Source organism: Cnephaeus nilssonii, assembly GCF_951640355.1.
Source record: "Cnephaeus nilssonii genome assembly, chromosome: 7".
NCBI lineage: Eukaryota > Metazoa > Chordata > Mammalia > Chiroptera > Vespertilionidae > Cnephaeus > Cnephaeus nilssonii.
In genome coordinates, this window is record NC_137078.1 from 61934849 (window position 1) to 61957220 (window position 22372).

Here is a 22372-nt window from a genome sequence, read left to right on the forward strand (position 1 = left end):
AAGGCTCTGGCCACAGCGAAGGTTCCAGCTGGAGCAAAGATGGAAGGCAGCGGCCAGAGTGAAGGCCTGGGTCCCGGGTGTCAGAGGAAAACCAGTGCTGGCAACCAGGGGAAGGAAGGCCTATTGCATAAATCTTTGAGCAACAGGCCTCTAGTTGTAAGATAGAAATATTCCTCTGGGTCAAGGTTTCACAGTCTTAGCATTATTGATATTGGGGCCAGGTAATTCTTTCTTATGGAAGAATGGCCTGCAAGTGTAGAATGTTTAGCAACATCCTTTGCCTCTACCCAATAGATACCAATAGCACCCAGACACATACCAGTTATGACAACCAAAAATATTTCCAAACATTCCTTGCATGGGGGGTGGCCAAATTGCCCTTGGTTAAGAACCACTGCTCTAAGTTCCTGCTGCTCAGTTTCTTTCAGCAGATCCTCATTGATAGTAATGCCAGTAAGAAGTCATCCCTTTCAATTTAGAATAGACTGATTCACAGCCACATCTGGACAAATGAATAAACTAAAACCTACATAATAAACCTCAGTATATTCAGGATAAAATACCAAAAGAGTTTTGAAGAAGGTTATCCAAAATAACAGAAGGAGTATATTATTTTGAAAGGCTTTTAAGATTCCTGCTGGTGTCCAGGAGAATATATGAAACACACAGACAATAAAGTGAAGGAAAAGAATGTAGGAAAAGACGTCAACACCATGGCTATCATGGTCTTCCAAGATGCAAAACTTGTAGGATTTCTTTGGAAAGACAAACCATATGGAGAGCTTGTTACCTGGCAGTAATTTAATGCATCCTTAGGTGGTGATGCAGGGCCTTGAGGAAGTCAGTGGAGAAGACTGTAAAGCTGGAGGATCATTTCCAGCTAATGCGTAGGTGCCTGGTTTCTTAGAACAGAGAATGAAGGCCAATAGAATCTTGTAATGGGTCCTCCTCATATGTGACCAGTGACAGAATCCCTTGCCACTCTAATTTGAAGAGATTGTGATTAAAGGGTGTTAGTGGGTCTCTCCAAACCCATGAAGCATAAAGTAAACATAATTTGGCACAATTTAAGCTTTGCTTGAATTGTTCTCGTATGTAATATCTAAAGAAAGTAAGTCAGAAGTGGGTAGAAAAATGGTCTGAAGATAAATTACCATAAAATGCATAGAGTAAAGGGATTCGGCAAAGCAGTATTGAGCCATTGTTCTTCCTCATTCAGCTCTGCATCATCAATTTGACAACAAAATGCCTAACCAACAGCAAATAGACTCTTCAGTGTGGCAGTGATGGGGGAAAGGCTCATAGTAATTATTAGTTGCATGTTCATAGGCAGGTTTCTTCACTTTCCTGAGACCAGTTTACCTAATTGAACAACTACCTCCCAGCGTTGATTTCAGATTCAATGAGATAATCTATAACTCACCTAATACAGCGTCTGCTACACAGTAAACACTCAATAAATGTCCGTTCTTTTTCCCTTCATCACTCTTCAATACTCAGGCTGTAGGCAAGTGACCACTTTTCTTATCTTGAATTTGTTTTGGCATTTTGTGAAATAAATGTTTCAACTAAAACCCAGGTTAGAGTTGAATGGTAATCACTGTTATTTTCTGTATTATATGAATGATACCTTAGTGCTTGGATATATTAAGTGCTCACTAAAAGAATGAATGCATGAGTGAATAAACTGATCAGACAATAAAGTTTTGGTATTGGGAAAGAAAAAAATAGTATTTACTTAGTGTCTACTCTTTGCGAATCACCTTGATATACACTCACTAGTCTTTGATTTATTTAATTTCTCAAATTTTTGTCCCATATTTTACTAGATGAGAGTGTGGCTTAAGTTATCTGGTTAAGGTCACCTGGCCAGTAAGTGGGCTTGGCTGAACTTCAAAGCCAAGTGTGTCTAACTTCTAAGTCTGCATATCTATAAGCTATAGGACAAGGAGGTATCCAATGCAGGGACCAATTATTAATCATCTCGATATCCTGTCATAAACTAAATCATGTCCCCAAAATGACTTATTAAAGTCCTAAGCCCAATACCTCTGAATGTGAATTTATTTGGAAATAGAATCATTGCAGATGTAATTAGTTAAAATAAGGTCATACTGCAATAGGGTGGGCCCTTCCTTTAAAATGACTGGTATCCTTACAATAAGAGGAGAGAGACACACAGGCAGAGGATGGCCACATGATGATGGAGCAGAGACTGGAGTGAGGCCAAGGAATGCCAACAATGGCTAGCAACCAAAAGAAGCTTGGGAACATTCGGGATACCAGATTGCTCAAAACTCAATGCTGAGAATGTTGAACCCTTGATTTATATCTCAAATTGGCCTTTTAAAAAATAGGCCTTTATTTACCTGGATATAATCATAATGCCTGCCACCACCCTCAGACAGGCCTGGTGCTCTAATGCCAAGTTACCTAAGGGGCAATTGCTGGCATGTCCTCATTAGCACTATGAAGTGGCTGAGAAGACCAGTTCTCAGAGTAAAAAATCCATGTTGGTGGTAGGAAACTCAGGTTAGGCATACTTTTGTCACTAAATACCAGCTATTTACCATAGAGTTTTCAAATGAGACCTTTCTACATGCATCCGGGTGAGCTGATAGACTCTATTAAGACCTGCTAAATGCCATTGCATAGAGAATAACATTTTGAGAAACTACCTAATGCATAAGGTTTCTAATGCTGTAAAATATAGCAGCTGAAATTAAATGCCACTTACTTTTTCAGAGATGAATTAATGGACAGCTTAGTCAAATTCAAAGCTTTTTGACGTATAAAACTTTCTAAATGGAACTGTTTCATTAATAAACAGTATAACAAAAACCTGTCTAGATGGGTTTATTTTTCTTTGTGGAGGGGAGGGGTATTTTTCTGAGTGCTTTATTGCTCTTTGAGATAATAATAAATGAAGATCACCCAATGAGCACAAGCGTTACTTACTGACAGCAAGAGTCAGCTACCCCCAGCACTTGAGAAAGCTTTATGGTGGCGAAGGGGAAGGCCCATCTCATGGGAAGGTGTTGGCCTAGGGAAGCTGGAGGTGGGATGAATAGAAGAGGGGTATCCAATGTAATTGGTGAGGGGGGAGCACATCTGGCTTTCCCTTGTTGATCCAAGGTTGAAGGGCAGGTGCAAAAAAAAAATGAAGCAAGCTGTTAGTTCAGTCCTGACCTTCTAGGGACAGACACTGCAAAGGTGAAGCTTGACTTTCAGACTAGAAGCCCTCCTTCACTGTCTTTAATCAATGGAACACAGGAGGCCCAAGGCCCTGGGGCAACTATGTAGGCTTCTGGCAAGGTAGCCCGAGGCCCCAATCCAAAGCACTCATCCATCGTACATCCTGGGGCAGTTGTTGCCCCTGGCCACTGCCAGGGTCTGGAATTCTTCCCAGGGGCCCATCACTGCCCGTTCCTCCCCTGCGGGGACAGCCTCGGGACACTGCTCCCTTTTGGACTCAGAACAAACTGCCAGCACAAATCCACTGTTTTTGCTTTGAGGTCTGTGAATTGATCTGTGATATTTTCTGTGCTAGGGTATTTATCTAAATTAATTCCCAGTTACCTAGGGAACCTACAAGGCCTGGGGCTCTTCCCTGCACTTGACCTGAGAGGTAGAAGTGGGCTAAACCAGACTTCACTGTGCTTGGAGGCTGGGTCTGTCAAGGCTGGGAGACTAGGCTCCCTCAGATTCACCAGGGAGGGATCCCAGGCCTCTTGGCAGGCGGGGGGAGGGGGAAGGAGTTTTTGAAGTGGAAAAAGGAAATGAGAATGGGTGGACTCCCCACATGCATCTTATGGAGATAGATGTGATCCCAACCATGCAAGCAAGGTGAAGACCTCAAGTGAGCTGACGAAGCCCATTCTCTTGGAAGGCCAGAAGCTCTGGCCCTAGGCCAGGATGCATTCCAGATGGATTTTTTTTTTTAAATAAGAAAGCCCCTGGGGTTTTTCTACACTGCTTACTTGTGTCTGCAGGATCCCGCCATTGGGTGGGGAGACAGTAGCCTGCTTGGGGCTCTTGGTGCCAGGCTCATGCTAAAGAGCTGGTGAGATAGAGCAGGAGCTGCCTCTGTCCCCAACCCTCCAGCTGCCAGCCTTTCCCAGAGGGAGGTCTTTCCGCAGGGCAGCTGCCTGTGCCTAAGCTTGAAAAGACTAGAGAGACTGACTGATGTCCCAGGAGTCTTCCCAGGGTAACTCATCAGCTCACTCAGTTTGGCCTCAGGAGACCCTTCCCACTGGGTGGCCAGGCTGGTCAAGTTGTTGGGTCAAGTCTCCACAGATCTTAACCATTTCAGAGCAGTGTACCATCTGTGCTAGGATAAGGGACTCAAAACAGGGCTGGACGTAGTCAAGTTGACTATTGTAGAACCACAGCATCTCATCCAGGAGCTGCTTGATCTTGGCTCCCAAGTTGTCCCCTACAAGCTGAAGCTCGTCTTGGGCCCGGTGGAGTTTGACTAGCACTGGTCCTTTTCCTTGTGCTTCTCCACCTTGACCTTCAATCTGCTAGTCCTGTAAGGCCTGCTCCTGCTGTTTCACTGCCATGATGAGACTTGGGAAGACACTGCCAAACTTTAATAAGGGTATAATCAAGGTCTTTTGTATGTGGTTCACATTTTGCTGATTGAAGGCATCCAACTGCTTCATGGCCATGCCCAGCGCTGTCACCATATTCAGAAAGTCCTGGTCTTGCTCACAGAGGGGATTGGAGAAGATGTCTAAGGATATTTTCTTTCACAGCAGATTTGGACGTGTCTAGGTCAGCATTGGGGCTCTTCTGCAGCCTCTTGAGCTGGGCTTCCAGCTGCAGTTTCTCATGCTCCCTTTTGAAGTCTTGCTCCACTGTTTGGGGAATAATCTGTTTCTTGGGCTGCCCGATCTGGAAAGGAATTCAGCTCATGGTCCTGAACCCGACCCTGACAGTGGGGTCCTCACCTGCAACTCAATTTACCTTTTTTCTTTTCTTTCTTAAGAATACTTATTTTACTTAGAGTGGAAAATTACACGAGCATATGTATGAAACATTACATATACAGAGAATGCTCATAGGGGGTCATATCAACGCAGCAGCAAGAAGCTAGGAGCAAGGAAGAATTCTCCCCCCATTGGTTTCAGAGGGAGCATGGCCCTGCCAACACCTTGATTTCCAACTTCTAGCCTTCAGAACTGTGACACTTCTGCTCTTTTATGTCACCTAGTTTGTGGTGCAGTAGTACCCCTTTATCCACAGGGATACATTCCAAGACCCTCAGTGGATGCCTGAAACCGTGGAGAGTACCAAATTCTATATATTTTTTCTATACATACATACCTATGATAAAGTTTAATCTATAAATTAGGGTCAATAAGAAATTAACAACTAATAATAAAATAGAACAATTATAGCAATACTGTATACTCTAATAAAAGTATACAGTATATGAATATGGTCTCCCTTTTTTTTCTCAAAATATCTTCTTGTACTATACTCACCTATTCCTTTGAAGGAAGCACTTATAGTTTTCCTTTGCATATCTGAATTGCCAGCATGACTCTCTTGCACTTTGGGCCATTCTTAAATAAAATAAGGGTGAATTTAACACAAGCACTGTGAGACTGTGATCTAATAACCAAGAAGGCTACTAAGTGACTAATGGATGGGAGTGGGCAGGAGCATATACAGAGTGGATTTATTTGACAAAGGGATGATTTACATCCTGGGCAGGACAGAACTGACAGCACCAGATTTTATCATGCTACTCAGAATGGTGTGCAATTTAAAACCTATAAATTGTTTCTTTCTGGAATTTTCCATTTAATATTTTCAAACCATGGTTGCCTGGGATAGAGGAGGGAGCAAAACCACGGAAACCAAAACTGTGAATAAGGGAGGAGATTAGGGGGGAAATAAACAGTATGGCACAGACAACAGTATGATGATTACAAGAGGGAAAGGGAGGTAGGGGAGGTAGAAGATTCTACGATCTTAAGATCTGAAAAGGTTGAAGGGAAATGATTCTGGGATTACATTACACCATTTGAAAGTGATTGACTTGCATTTTCAATACAGCTGGATTTTTATAAATGTGTAGTCTTATAAGCTATAGCCATTTATTAGAAAAAGATTTTTTTAAGTGCTATTCAGGTCCTGGCTGGTGTTTCTCAGTGGTTAGAGCATCAGCCCATACAGTGTAGTGTTGAAGGTTCAATTCCTGGTCAAGGGCAAGTACCTGGGTTGCAGGCTTAATCCCCAGCCTCAGTTGGGGCACATGAGGGAGGCAACCAATCGATGAGTCTCTCTCACATCAATGTTTCTCTCTCTCTCTCTCTCTCTCTCTCTCTCTCTCTCTCTCTCTCTCTCCCCCCTTTCTCCCTCCCTTCTTCCCTGTCTCACTTTCACTCTCTCTAAAAATCAATGGAAAAAATATTCTTGGGTGAGGATTAACAAAAAATAAAAAATAAATAAAGTGCTATTCAAGTCTTGCTCAAGGATTTATCCCCCTTCAAATAGTGTCTGTCTTCCATGTGCATTGTGAATTTTATTGCTTTTCTATATTCTGCCATTTTCCAGCCCTAGGCCTGAAAATGTGTGTTTCAGATACGAAATACCCCCTCGAACTAAGAAAGCAAGAATGATCAAGACTCACCCAAGACCTCCAAAAGAGCCCCCGAAAAAGCCCCAAGCTCCTCCTTATCCTCTTGGAACTTAAGAAGTACTAGATGGCTATGATGGTGGAAATTACCAACATTACAAATGAGCAAACTGTACCAAGTTCAAATTTCTTCTCCTATGTTACGCTCCTTTTTTGAATGGAGCCCCCTGCTGCTTTAGTACTAAAGGGATCTCAGTTTCTTTCTTCTGATTACCCCCCTATTGGATATTGACTGATCATTTTCATAAAATTTCAAATGGGAGCCTGTTGCCTGAGACCAGCCATAAATTATGAAAATGTTCTCAGCTCCTCTGTAGGGGTTTACCTGCATAAGGGGAGACTGTCAGAGAGCTAAATGTAACTGTTTGCATGGATTGCGAGGAGAAGGTGTGTTCTTCCTGGCCCTCCAATTTTGAAGGGCAAGAAGAAAGGGAGTAACATTTGCTAACAACCTATTAGGGGCCAAATTCTTTGTATGGTGTTTAATTTAATGCTACCAACCCAGGGAGGCACAATCATCCCCTGCTTTGATAAAAGACAAAATAAGAAGGCCAAAATGGTGAAAACACTTTCCCAAGGCTAATGACGGAGCAGAGTGAGGTTCAAACCTAACTTTGCCTCTGAAGTTTAACCTCTTTCCACTTACTGCACTGCCTTTCTAAAGAGGAATAGTAATATCTCAGATAGGGGTGGACGGGGTAGTTTTTATTAACATCAACCTAAACTTCATGCTCCTCAAGTTCTGATAGATTTGCTCCAAGGAGCCATTAAGAAAGGCCACTGATCCAAGAGCTATAAATTCACACTTTCTTCATTCACAGCTATAAGCAGCTACTTAAAACCTGGGTAATATCGTCCTTAAAATAAGTACCAGTTGTCTGGGTATTTATGCTCTATCACTCATGGTTGTTCCATCCTTGAATTGATTAATAAAATTTTTCTTAATTCCTTTCCTCTTTTTATGACTTTGCAAGGGTCTAATTTGCAGGCAAAATTGCTAATTTTACAGTTGATTTCTGCTTTGTCAGCATCAGCCTGACTGAGGAGTTATTAATAGAAGAATAGGATTCCCTTTTCATCCTTTTGTTCTTGACTGCTGTAGGAGGTGGGACAAAATCCATTATTTAATAACATTTGTTCTTCTTCAAAGGGCATCGTTCCGGCCTTTCTGTTTTCACTAAACTACAGCAGTATCAGCAGCCACTTCGGCCACATTCTCTTCCTAAAAAGCTTCTGGAATTCCTCCAGGCTATACGGTTGGTATAAAACTGTCTTTGAGATTCACTTTGGGAATGAGGTCCAGCTGGAAAATTCTCTTAGTATTTTTGTGCATTTTCCAAACAGTAATTTCTATGCATAAGCATTTGTAAGTGTCCTACTCACCTACATTCCTGGAATGGATGCTGAATTTGGGATATATCAGTTAGGAATTGTTTTTGGCTGATAGTAACCCAAAATAGAAATAACAGGGGAATAAATAATAGAAATTTATGTTTTACTTAAAATAGGCATTCAGAATTAGTATGGTGACTTCACACTGTCATCAGGTACCCATGCTTTTTCTGCCTTTTGTTTTATTATCAGTTTCCTGTGGTTTCCATTCTCAAGGTTGACCCACAGTTTCAAATAGCCATTGAATCCATGACTTTGAATATATGATGCTAAGGAGGAATCAAAACATAACATTGCAGGGCAAATCAGCTGTCTAAAATTTCTTATGGAATTTTCCCAGAAGTCCTCCAACAATTTGTTTTTCTATTCTCAAGTTTTAAGCCACAACTCCACTGAAACTGTTTTTGTCAAGAACACCTATAACTCCAAGATTGCTAAATTGAAAGATTAAATCTTATCCACATATTAATTGTTCTACCAGCAGCACTTACTATAGTTCATCCCACCCTCTTTCTTAATACAGCTGGCTGACAGGACAAGCAAAACTACAACTTGTTTATTCAACTTCCATTCAAATTCTCCATTTAGATGGGTTACCTCAGATTTAACCAGTCCAAAACTGGGGGTTTCATCTTCCCCCCAAACATTCCTTATCTTAATCTTCCCCAATTGGTAAATGAACATTCCATCTTGAAATAGGGGACATTACTACAGATCCTATGGACAATACAGAGATACTATGAACAGTTCTATGTCTATAAATCTGATAACCTAGGTGAAATGAGCCAGTAACTTGACAGATACAATTCGCCAAAATCACACAAGAAGAAATAGATAATCTGAATAGACCTATATTTATTTAGGAGATTGAGTCTGGCTAGAGCTGGTCCTTATCTGCTCTATATTGGTGGATCACCATTTCAAACACCTACTCACTTTATTCTCTGTAGAGAAGTTTCTGATTGTTGCTATGGTCAATATTAATTTCCTTTTATTGAGTATTTTCTATGAGTAATTATTCTGTCCTGGCTGCTTTTGACACATACTGTTTACTTCTTTAACAACCCTCCCCATATTATAGATGAAGAAATTGTTCAGCAAAATTTAGGGGGAGTTGCCCATTGTCCAATAGTTAGCTGAATAAATGAACTGGGATTCTGACTCCAAAATCTTTGCTTTCTCCACAGTCCCACGCTGATGCATAAAAAGGTAGAGCTGGTGCCCTGGAACATATGAACAATAAGACATGGCTTTACAGTCTCTAAAGAGTTAATATTCTCCCTGCTCCTGTTTTAGCATCTTGGAAGAATGTACTGGGTCTTTGCCTCTACAATATCTATCATGACATCAACTTCAAAGCGTTAAACCTGGGTGTTTGATCTCCTGCCAGCATGCTTTCTGACACACGCTAGAAAATAAAAGTAGAAAACCAGAAATGATTTAATTATACTTCTTAAACGTACCAATTTATGGTACCAATCAGGAAAGATGTCGACCTTATCATTAAGAATTAGAAGCACATATTAAAAAGGGGGTGGGAAGAGATCAACCAAAGAACTTATATGCATGTATGCATAATCCATAGACACAAAGACACAAACAATAGGGCAGTAGAGGCCTGGGGTGGGAGCGGGCTATTTGGCATCAGTGGGAGAAAAAAAGGGGACATAAGTAATACTTTCAACAATAAATATTATTTAAAAATATTCTGTACAAAAAGGTAGAGGCCATTAAAAAATCAGTTCAATAGAAGCAAAACGAGTGCAACCTGGGAGAGGCTTCTGGGTGCCACAGAAGACATTAAGCATAAGCAACTGCTCAATGATAAATTTTCTCTGTTTTTCACTATTGATGGTGCAATTCTAGGGTGGTAGGTACAGTTTTGCCCTGCGCACATGTTTTTCATGAGTGAAAGGGTGAAAACCATACTGTTTTTTGTAGCCAAAGGCACAAGAAAGAGAAAGTGGTTTGGAAGGGACAGAAAAGGTAGTCCTCCCACTTCTGCTGCCAGTCACCGTCTGCCTTCAAGTGTGCCACCTGAAGAGTAAGAAGTCAGGTACAGTGGAGAGTTCAGCAGTTGTTATAAATGGGTCTACCTTTAAGATCATTTCTTTAACATATTTGTATTGTGGTAAAATATATATAACATAAAATTTACTATTATAACTGTTTTGAAGGGTACAGCTCAGTGGCATTTAACTGCATTTGCAGTGTTGTGCAACCATAATCATTATCTAGTTCCAGAAACTTTTATTTACCCCAAATGGAAACCCCATATCCATTAGTAGCCACTTCTCCCTAGCCCCAACCCCTGGCAATCCCTAGTCTCCTCTCTGTCTCTATAGATTTGCTTATTCTGAACAGTTCATATAAATGGAATCATACAGTATCTGGTCTTTCATAACTTTCACTCAGCATCAAGTTTTCAACATTCATCCACATTGTACTGTGAATCAGTACTTCTTTCCTTTATATGGCTAAATTACATTCCACCGGAAGGGCATTCAACATTTCATTTGTCCATTCATCATTTGGGTTGTATCCACCTCTTGGCTACTGTGAATAATGCTGTTGGAGATTTGTTTTAGATCTGTCCAAATCTATTTTCTAGGCCTTGAGGAGATCTAGAAGAACCCCACCCTTTTCATGAGTGCCCCTAGGCTGCCGGCTCCACTCCCTCACTACAGGATCAGCTTCAGTTTTACCTTCTATAAGTCCCTCTTCTCCACCCTAAGTAAAGCACTTCCTCACCCTGCCAGTCTCCCTTCTGGCTCTTCCTTATTTCCTTTCTTCATCACAATCTTATGACAAGAAGTTCCAAAAGTACAATATAGCTCAATTTTTAAAAAATTAAGTTGTCCTCACTGCTTCTCTGAGAGTATAAGTGCAATACCATTTTAAAATCTTTTTCAAGAAATACTTCTGGTTTTAACCAAATCTCTATAAAGCAGAGCCTGAGGCAAGGATTGAAGGGATGATACTTTATTTAGAAGAAGCAAGCCTAGAGCTATAATGGTGAGAAAGGAGAAACAAGGCAAGGAAATATGAGAAGCAATGCAATGTATTTTATCACACTGGTCACTTTTTCTCAATAAGTCAAGAAGACTTATAGTAACTTGTTGTTAGATGTGTTTGTTTGACCTGCAGGACTTCTTTGGGAGGTTTACAGAGAAATTTTTTACCTCAGAGAAATCCCCAAAAAGATAAATGAGGTGGAATTACCTGACTAGTTCCCTTCTATCCCTCATTTGTCATTACTCTTGGTTTGCTCCATTGCACTAGAGAAACTTCTACAGCAAATACGAGCCACAGGACCCTGTTTACAAAAATATCCAACCTTGCAAGTGACCATATGTTTGGAACTCACATAAATCAGTAAGAAATCTTGAAATAAAATACACACATCAAGCTGACTCTGAACTAAGGTATTCCAGGTTAATTAATATTACATAGAGAGGATTGGAAAAGAAAGAACCAATGGGACCAGAAACCCATAGAGAATTCTTGGAAATTTTCTTCTGATTTACATAAAAGATAGGTTTAGATATTCACATTTTAAAAATCAAGAAATAAAAATCACAATATATTTATATAATTCTACCCCCAAATAAATTTCTTCTTCTACTACAATGAAATGATAATGATATAAATATCAACCTACAAAAATGTAAATATTATTTATTTAAATAGTTGGTGTGTGTTTCTTTTTACCTTTAAAACAAAACAAGCACTTGATAAAAATCACTTGAGTGCCTTCTGGGCCCATACTAAGATAATTTTATTTTTACCTGAAAGTATGCTAAAAAAATATATAGTTCCTTCATGGCTGTGTACTTTCATACTGTTACTGCAAACCCTATCTAAAGGCCACTGGACTGTATATTCTCCAAGAATATGGACTATATGTTTTAGTCCCCAATGGATATAACTTGGTAAGAATTCAATTAGTATTTATTAGATAATACAATGTGTCAGTTAATCAATCAATCCAAAAGGGCCTGATAAACATTTATATCTGTCATTTCTCATTGCTCTTGGTTCACCCCAGTTGAAGTCTTAATTCTACATCAAATATAAATTACATTTATTAAGTGGTATTTAAGTAGGTCTCCCCAATCTTCCTCATAGTTCTTCCTCAGTGCATTAAATATAAATTTTGAAAATTATATAAATGCAAGGCTAAAAGATACATCTTCAAATGCTGTGAGTTTAATATATGAATTGGGCATAGCTGAATGTTTATGGTCATTTAGGGTACCTTGGAACCTTCAAAAGATCCATGATGATGCGTCATATCAATATTCATACATTTCCATGGGATATATGTTTTCATTCTAAATGTATAAAAAGGACAAACTCAGGATTTTTGTATGTTTATTTGACAAGTCTCTCACACTGGATTCATTATTTACCTACCCTGGGCCAAATTTACTATTGATGGCAGATTTTTTCCTGCCTTTGTCTTAGTTGATATGCTTCAAGCCGTAGAAAAATAAGCCTGAATTTTGATGCTGATCATGGCCTGGAGGGCAGAGCATGGACTCATGGATGATTCTCTATGTCATGGCACAGTACTAGAAACAAACAGATAACTGGTGTGGGCTCAAAATAATACAAGTGTACTAAAAAGGACATTATTTTTCTCCCTCAAAAATGTAGAAATGTCATTCTGTAGGGCAGTTGAGAAACCTCCTGGTTATCCCCAAATATTTCCAGAGGTTACTAATATTCAGGCCAAATTAGAAAGAGAATAACAACCTACAGTGGAAGGGAGCTCACCAATTCTCCATTCCAGCAGAAGTATTCTTTCATATTTAACCTTTGTCAAGATTCAGTATTTTTAGTATAAGTTGACTTTGTCGATATCAACCAACTGAAAAGACATTGAGAGTGTTGACTGTTGGAAGAATAAGTGGTCAGGGAAGTTCTTAGAAAACCTCATGGGAAAGAAAATAACTCCCTGGTCAAAAACAACAAAGATCGGAGAAACAAGAAATTAACTATCAATGAAAGAAATTAAATGCTTATCATCCATAATCATATCAGACAAAGTCCATAATATGTATGCCTCAGATGGCAATTGGTGCTAGGCAGGTTAATGGCTGGTGGAGTCAATGGCTTCTGTGAAAGCCAGGTATGACTTAAATCATAGCTCAGGAAAACTCAGTGGGGCCAGACCTAGTTAAATGGGAAGATGATTGTTAAAAGTGGCACAGCTTAATTTTCTTGTTTTAGCCAAAGCTAAGTTCGCCTAGCAAAGTCTTGGAAAAGCTGGGAGTTTGAACACAGATGTCTCTCAAGTTTTCCATTCCTGCTCAGGAGGAGTAAAGAAAGCATCAATCGTATAAATGGCTCTAGAAGCATTAAGTTGTTCAGGAATTATCAGAGCCTAAATTTCATTTATTCATTTTTCATTTAATCGAGTGTTGTAAAATATGATCTGATGATTAAACTCCTTAATATATTTTTTGAGATAAAACCATTTGCCCAAATTATAGATATTCTCAGAAATGAATATTGTTCCTGCCCACTTTTCATAAAACTAACAACTTGGTGATGTCAAAGAAGATTGCACAGGTTAAGTTTCTTGTTTTGTGTAGACAGATGAGAATATTTTAGAAGCATTTCTTTCTCCTGTACTTTTTCTCCAATTGAATTTTTTAACACTGGATTTTTTTCCTTCCATGTTATCAAAGAAGCGATTGATATCCTTTCTCCCATGGACTGAGTAATCTTCAAAGTTCCTCAGACTGTTTGTCTCTCCCTCTAGGTGTCTGAAAGCCATTATGATGTAACTATAGGGACTACATAGGGCTGGAGACAAGACACAAAGGCTACTACTGATCACGGCTCTGCCACTAACCAATGTTGTGACCTTGAACAAGTCATTTTCCTTTCCATTTTTATCATCTTTCAAATGAAGGCATTCAATGAATAATTTATAAGCTCATTTTACAGATTAAACATTCTTTAATTCAAAGTTTAATTTAGACTCTAGATGTCCTATTACTTTTAGGCACCTCATTTACTTCAACAAAGATTAGACTTTCTAGAACAGTGGTTCTCAACCTTCCTAATGCCACGACCCTTTAATACAGTTCCTCATGTTGTGGTGACCCCCAACCATAAAATGATTTTCGTTGCTACTTCATAACAGAAATTTTGCTACTGTTATGAATCCTAATGTAAATATCTGTGTTTTCCGATGTTCTTAGGTGACCCTACTAGTGGTTCTCAACCTGTCGACAGGTTGAGAAATGCTAGCTACTGTTATGAATCGTAATGTAAATATCTGTGTTTTCCGATGGTCTTAGGCGACCCTGCTAGCGGTTCTCAACCTGTGGGTCTCAACCCTGCTACAGGTTGAGAACCGCTAGCAGGGTCGCCTAAGACCATTGGAAAACACAGATATTTACATTATGATTCATTAACAGTAGCAAAATTACTGTTATGAAGTAGCAACGAAAATCATTTTATGGTTGGGGGTCACCACAACATGAGGAACTGTATTAAAGGGTCGTGGCATTAGGAAGGTTGAGAGCCACTGTTCTAGATATTAAGTATGATTAATGTATATCCAATGTCACGGGCTTAGAGGAAGTCATTGCTAACCTTTTTGAAATTTGTCAACTTTACCAAGTTTACTATGGGTACTTTTGAGGAACTCTGGAACTCATTTGCATATTCAATCTCAATGGCCTGAATGATTTGAATGATGTCTCTTAGGTGGACAGACATCTCAAGTTAGTCTCATAAATGGGTTGGTCCCTGTGGGTCCTCTTCGGGAATAGCCTTTCTGCTTTAGAATATATTTTTAAAGAAATGGGAACTATTCAATGCCTTGTGTCTTTCACACTGCCTCCTAGGTCCAATGGATCTTTAGCAAGTACCCAATCTGAGAGACAACCAAAGGGTTACTAAGGCATTTGCAAAAGAGTATCCATTTGGATTCAGTAAACAGTGCTTCTCAGTCTTATTACCCTCACTATGGCTGATTGAATGTGAATTCTTCACATATTCAGTTAACCAATGGTTTTCCCTTTTTCACAGACCCTAATATATAAAACATAAACATGAAAGGGTCCCTCAAGAAATTTAACTCTTCCTAATTTGATGGAAAATGCTTCAAAGTTGGTTAAAGACCAACTTCTAGAGCCCTTTAGAACATTGTTTGAAGGAGAGAGTGTATGTGGTATCAGATGCTGCAAATTCTCAGTTCATGTCTAGAACAGAGTATGCTTTCAATAAATGTTTTCTCTTGCTATTCTTGCTGTTATTATTATTATTATTATGTTATTGTTATTATTATTATTCTCAGGGGTACTATTAATACTAGAAAATTGGCATTCTACTTGTTGTAACTCTTTTTCCCTGACTGCATCCTCACCAAAGTTCTAAGGATTTAACTGAACACATATGTTGTGTTAGATATCACCTGTTTCTCCTCCAGATCTAAATTGCACACTTCTGCACCATATGATCCAGGAGGCTGATCTGTATCATTGGGGGGAGAAAATGGGCTAAACTTCTCTTTAATTTCCAACTGGGTTTGGTCATTGAGGAATACCAACAGGATGTCAGAGGACAAGAGCAAAGTAAGGCTGAGTGTGTATTGCCCCACTCCCTCCCATATGATTGGTTAGTTTTCCTCAACCAAAGGTCTCATCCCCTAACAGGCACTTCTCTTTACTCAACTATCTCTATCTTCAGGGTAGTAACCACTCCCTCCACTTGCCCAGCAAGCTAGTGCTTTTCTGTTACTAACCAATAGTCAATTTATTAAACTTCCTTTAAATTATCCAATTTAAGTATGTCATGCCTTTCCTCTAGACTGTTAGCTCTTTGTTTGGGTTGTTCAGTGCTATCTCGCCAGCCCCTAGTACAGTGCCTGGCATGTATTAGGCACTCAATAAATATTTGTTGAATGAATGACCATGCTCTAAATAGGGTGTTAGCAGGTTATGAAGCCAAAGCTTCTATAATTTTGGAGGTTCTTTTTAAGAAAAATAATGTATAAATATCTCAGTGTTGCAAAAATATGGGAACTTATTGCTAAGGCCCCTTCCCAAGACCTTGAATGGGTCCCATGCAAATGTAGGGACCTGAAACTTCACCTTCTCTAGCGTCAACCTGTTACTTCTTAAATCTCAACCCCGAGTTTCAAAGAATCTGCCAGTTGCAAGGAATCTGTCACAAATATGAAGAAAGCAGCATGGTGAAATGCCAAATGCATAGAACTGGGAATCAGATACATGTGGTTATTGGTTATAAACTTGGATTGGGGGCTTGGTTCACTTTATCTATAACAGAGACAATTACTTGAAATAACTACATAAAGATCCTGGCATACAATAGGTGCTTAGTGATTGTTCTGTTTTGCTGTGGCAGCCTCCCTTCAAGCCTCCCCCAGGCCCGCTTCCTACCTGCTATGATCAAATTAGATTTTCACCTGCATCCTCTGAGAGCCAGTCCAAGCAGCTGCTACTTCAGGACCAGACCATGGCCCTGTATACATCAAGTTCTAGAGCCAATATTTGCACAACGAGAAGTTTAGCACGTAGCACAATTTGCCTGCAGCCAAATATCCAGCCCTGTTTGCCAGGGATTCCTTTATGTCACCAGCCATAACTCAGCCAGACCTCTGAGGAACCATTTAGATGTTCTAAGCAAAGTTTTTCATTGCTTTCTCAGATAAAAAAATTCTCCCCATATTTTATTTTTTAAGTGATCCTCAAAGGCATGTCAGTTGCCTTCTACATAAACATTTTATTATAGGGTTGAGCAAGCCACATTTCAGAACCTAGGTTATCTCTTTTTTTTTAATTCTATGTGCTCTGTTATTGATACTTTTTTCTTCCAGTTACTTAAATATTAATTATACCCATCTTTGCTTTAAAAATGCAAAGTCATGAAGATATGAATAATTTTCATCATTGTACTCTCAGAACAGAGCATGGTAGTACCTGACATGTAATAGATATTCAATAAATTTTTTTGAGTGAACAAATGAATGATTGAGTATACCATGCAGATTGGAATATTAGAGATAACCTAGGAAAGATGAGTTATAAGCATAAACTAAGAAATCAAATATGGGCAACATTTTTTACTGTATATATATACCAGGGTTAAATATTATGTGAGGGACTGAGTTCTTCATGACTGGAGGTACTAAAGAAGAAACTGGTGAACATCTGCCAAGAATTCTGTAGGGAAAAGTACTGCCTCAAATTGAAGGTAGTAGTTTGGTTACTTTTAATTCAAACTTGGCAGATGTTCACCAGTAGTTGGTTACTTTTAATTCAAACTCTGAGAATATTTAATCTCATAAATTCATACTGCCTCTGTGTTATATAGTGATTTGTGGCAGTTTGGGAACCAAACTGACCTTGGAGCTAATTCTAGTTCCAATACACTAGCTTTGGTACCTTGAGTAAGTTAGCTTCTCTCAGCCTCATTTTCTGCATCTGTAGAGTGAGCCTAATACTGACTCCCCAGGATTATTGTGGATTAAGTGAGATATTAAATATAAGAGCACTCAGCACTACTCCAAGTATCTATTAACTATTTAACAAACCATAGATTCCTTGTTTCTCCCACACCTCAAATTTATGCTATTAATAAAGGTAGAATAGTTAAGAAATTCCTTGTGAATGCAATGTAAGAAAGGATGGTAATTCAATCCAGACCTGATCTCTCCCTCTGTCACTGGCCCTAACCACCTCTGTGACTTTCAGCATATTATATACAAACTTTAGCCTCTTATTTCTTCAGTTATATGCATGCCCTAGATTAACTACTTCCTTGGATTCTCTCAAGTCTTGAAGAAAATGTATTTCTTCAGAGAGCTCAATTCATCTACATTTTGGAACTCAGAACAATATGAATAGAAAAACCCTCACTTCTTTGTTGATTTTTCTGACCACTATAGGTAGGATCCTAGCATGTGGCTGAATCAGACTTGGATTCATGAGCATATTATGATGGTGAAACACAATGAGCCATAATCAGCCTATCATGACAGAGGTGCAGGTATCCTCTCTGAGGCTGACCTCTTCCACAATAACTTCATTTCTTCCTAGAATAAGACTGAAGAATTAATACACTGCAGCTATTTGGGTAATATCTCCATTTTTTCAAAGGGAATGTTCTTAACATGGGCCTGGTATCCCTCATGCTGTGACACAATAGGGTCCTTCACCTCCTTGGTTATGAGCCGTCCCTGCAAAGCCCGGAAAATTCATTCTCTGCTAAATGTGCACTTTCATAACCATGGGGGGAAACAGATCATTTCAGCTTCCTGCCCAGAAACCCAGCAGTGCACTGGTGTGTCTTCCAAAATCTGATTAATCCTTCAAATAAAAAGTCTGATATCTTTTCATTATATTCTTCCTCCTCTGGGAATAATTTTCAAAAATAATAATATGAATAATAAAGCATAACATTAAAGTGGCGTGAGCTATTCATTGGATATGAAGAGGTAGGGGTCAAGAAAAGACTCTTTTGCCTCTAACTGGGAAATTAAACTACCCTCTCAGATTTTATTATGTAGGGAAGTAAAAGACTTCACTCAACTGTGAAGGCAAAAGATTTGATTGATAGGGCTGTTATCCTTGGTTACCTTTATAATGACTTAGTGTGGATGGGTTTATTTTAAGAAAAATTGATTTCAAAAATATGCCTCTGCATCCATGTCTGTAGTTAAGTCACAGCGGCCCTTCCTCCACCCCCATAGCACTTTCTCATAGCACTTTCATCGTTAATGAGTAGCATCTAGGTTCCAGATGATTTCAGGCCTCAATCGCAGTTGCACTGGCAGATCCTGGCTGTAAGCTTTGAAATGTTCTTATCCAAAGGTTTCAATGAGAACCACATGTTTTTGCTACTTGCTCTAATTCCAGTAACTCACAAGATCTTCTTCACTGAGACTTTTCAGGAACTCTCTACAAACCCAAGTTGCCCCAACTCAAAAGATCCATTTGGATATGACTGGAGCTTGAGTCCAGAAGGCACAGGGAGACTATAGACTAAAAGAAAGACCAGAGAGAGGGCCATACTATAAATGAGGCTGCAGGAAAACAACTCCAATGTAGAAATCAGAGGGTTTGAGTTTCAGAATAAAAAAAATACAGAGTAAGTACCCACTGTAAGCTGGAGCTGTTTCACATTATTGCTACATGAAATCAATATACATTTTTAAAATATGTTTTTATTGATTTCAGAGAGAAATGGAGGAGAGAGAGATAGAAACATTGATAATGAGAGAATCACTGATCGGCTGCCTCCTGCACACCCCCTACTGGGGATCAAGCCCACAACCTGGGCATGTGCCCTTGACAAGAATGGAAACTGGAACCCTACAATCCAAAGGCTGATGCTGTATCCACTGAGCCAAACCAGCTAGGGCTGAAATCTATATTTTAAGGCAACCATTGCTAGCTTTATTTTATAATTAGGACACTGAACCTCAGAAAGGTTATATGACTTTCTTAAAGGTCACAAACTTGCTTCACAGTTGAAATTTGAACTCCTATCTCCTGACACACATTTACGTTCTTTTCATCATTCTACAGTGGTTCCTTACTGAGGTTGGAACCCTGCTTCTGCTATTTGGTAGCTGTCAAGCTACTTAGTCTCTCTGAGCCTTTTCTGTTCTATTCATTTCTGATGATGGAACAGAGCATCAAAGAGGAAGAATTCTCTGCCTATCTGCCATGAAAAGAATTATGAATGAACCAAAGGAAGAACATTAAAACCCTTCTCTGACCAAGATTAAAACCACTAATTATTAAGAGACTTGTAATCACTAAAATCTCATTCTTCAATGATTATGACTGCCAAAAAGCTTTCGGATAAAGTTCAAAGTTCTTTTCTTAACCCACAAGGCCCTTCCTAACCTTTCTTCCTCTCACCTCAATCCCCAGAAGCATGTCTCACTCTACAGCCCTCCACTTCAGCCAGTAATTACAACTTTCCAGTCTGCATGCCACTCTCCCACCTATGGTGCTTCTTTCTTTTTTTCATCCAGATACTCAAACATATTTTTAAAAATCAACTCCATGATCTCCTCTTCTGCAAAGCCTGCCTTGACTCCAGATTAATTTAGATGCCTCTCTTCTGAGTCCCCACACACACCATGGGGTCCTTACTTATAGGAAAGCTCCATAATAGCCAAATTGCTTGTTTTTCTCCTTTGCCAGATTCAGAACTCCCTAAGGACAGGATTGGGTTGAATTTATCTTGTATCCTCAGCATTTAATCACAGCAACTGTGGCATAAAAAGTGATGAATAAATGACTTTGAGTGAGTAAATGATTAAAACAAAAGTGATCATAAATGGCTAAAAAGACAAATGGAAAATAATCTCCATTACTGAAAAGGCAAATTCTTTTAGCCAAAGTAGAGTTTTACCTAGCTGTACAACTTTACCTATCACTTCCTGCTGCCCCTTTTCACCTTCTCCCATCTATATATATAAAAACTTAATATGCAAATTATCCCCAGGGGAGTTCAACCGGGAAACTGATCACTTGCTATGGTGGCTGCGCTGACCACCAGGGGGTGGTGCGGAATGAAGGAAGGCCCCGGCCAGCAGCCAGCAGCTGGGGAAGGGAGGTCCCAGCTGGCAGCTGGAAGGCCCCGATTGGCCCTGATCACCAGCCAGGCCTCGGGACCCTACCCGTGCACGAATTTTGTGCACTGGGCCTCTAGTCTTATTATAGAATGGCTGTTTTCTAAACCCATTCATGATTTAACATGTTAAAGTATAGCATATGCTCTCAACTTTTACTAACAATTCATATACAAGTAAAAACTCATCCTAAAAACTCATTACTGCTTCTTATAAATTTCTAGATTGAGAAGTTCTTGTAGAGTTTAGCCCTAGGGAAGCTTAATTTTCCCTTAATGAATTGGTATCCTTTCTCCTCTTTGACAATATAAGCTATATAACCAAGTATAATTCCATTTTCACTCTAGCTTCTAGAAACTTCAGAGTTGAATTTCTTGTCCAACCATAGCAACTATAGAAACTCTCTAGTTTGCATATTTATATTTTTATTGTATCTTTTAGTCTCTACTTTATTTATTTATTAAATATTTTTGTTGATTTCAGAGAGGAAGGGAGAGGAAGGGAGAGATAGAAGCATCAATGATGAGAGAGAATCATTGATCAGTTGCCTCCTGCATGCCCCACATTGGGGATCAAGCCTGCAACCTGGGCATGTGCCCTGACCGGTAATGGAACCATGACCTCCTGGTTCATAGGTCGATGCTCAACCACTGAGCCAAGCCAGCCACGCTCTAGTCTCTACTTTAATTCAACAACATTTATTGAGAGCTTATTATATGTAGGAACTGTTCAGGGAGCTTAGTGTATATCACTTAACAATATAGAATAAAAATTATACCCTTATAAAATTTACCCCATTTAGAGGTATGGAAGGAGGGGCAGGAAGAGATTAATCAATGAACTTATATGCATATATGCATAGCCCAATGACAGACAATAGTGTGCTGAAGGCCTAGGGAGGGGAAGGCAGGAGGGGAGGGGAGGAAGACATCTGTAATAATTTCAAGAATAAAGATAGAGACAGAGAAGCATCGATCTGATGTTCAAACATCAGAGGGAAGGTAGGGGAGGGTGGGGATAAGGGAGAGAGATCAACCAAAGGACTTTTATGCAAGCATATAAGCATAAGCGATGGACGCAGACAACCGAGGGTGAGGGCGAGGGAAGGACTGGGGGGAATGAGGGGACAATGGGGGGATAAAGACACATTTGTAATACCTTAATCAATAAAAAAAAAAGAAAAAAGATAAAATTTTTAAAGAAATAAAATAGAAAAAATAATGCAGTACATATGATCTAAAGTTGATGCTCATATTCATTAAATACCTGGCTGCTTCTTTTATAATGCATTTATTTAAATATAGCTCTCATCTAAATTCTGTAAATGCTGACATTCACAGATTTGAAACCTATAAGAAAAACATAAAATGCTGATGGAATTAGCATCAACTCAATTCAGACATTCTTAAATAATGGTAATAGAAAGTTTATAGGCAGCCTCAGTAATCCCTAATCAGCATTTCCTAACACATTAGCAGTTGGTGTCTGGAGTCTGACATTTGCTGTGAATGAGTGCCTGACAGCTTTTGTTGTAAGTTTGGGCTTCTTTTGCCTAGTAATTTGCTCCCTGCTGTCTGAGGGGAGAAAACTTTACTTTCCAAGATGCCCTACAAAGTGTCAGTGTTAATCTCCAACCCACCCCAATAGCTACCCACTCCCCACCAACACTAACTACCCTGACCTGAAGGTTTCCCAGCTAT

The 22372-nt window shown here is 39.4% G+C and overlaps 1 pseudogene across 1 annotated transcript; it reads right to left on the reverse strand.

The window, feature by feature from the left end:
- Positions 1-812: 812 nt before the first annotated feature.
- On the reverse strand, positions 813-4902 carry LOC307103483 (bridging integrator 3-like; annotated as a pseudogene). The gene is made up of 2 exons: positions 4184-4902; positions 813-902 (listed from the first exon to the last, which is right to left on the reverse strand). The product of its transcript is annotated as a bridging integrator 3-like (transcript).
- Positions 4903-22372: the final 17470 nt, after the last annotated feature.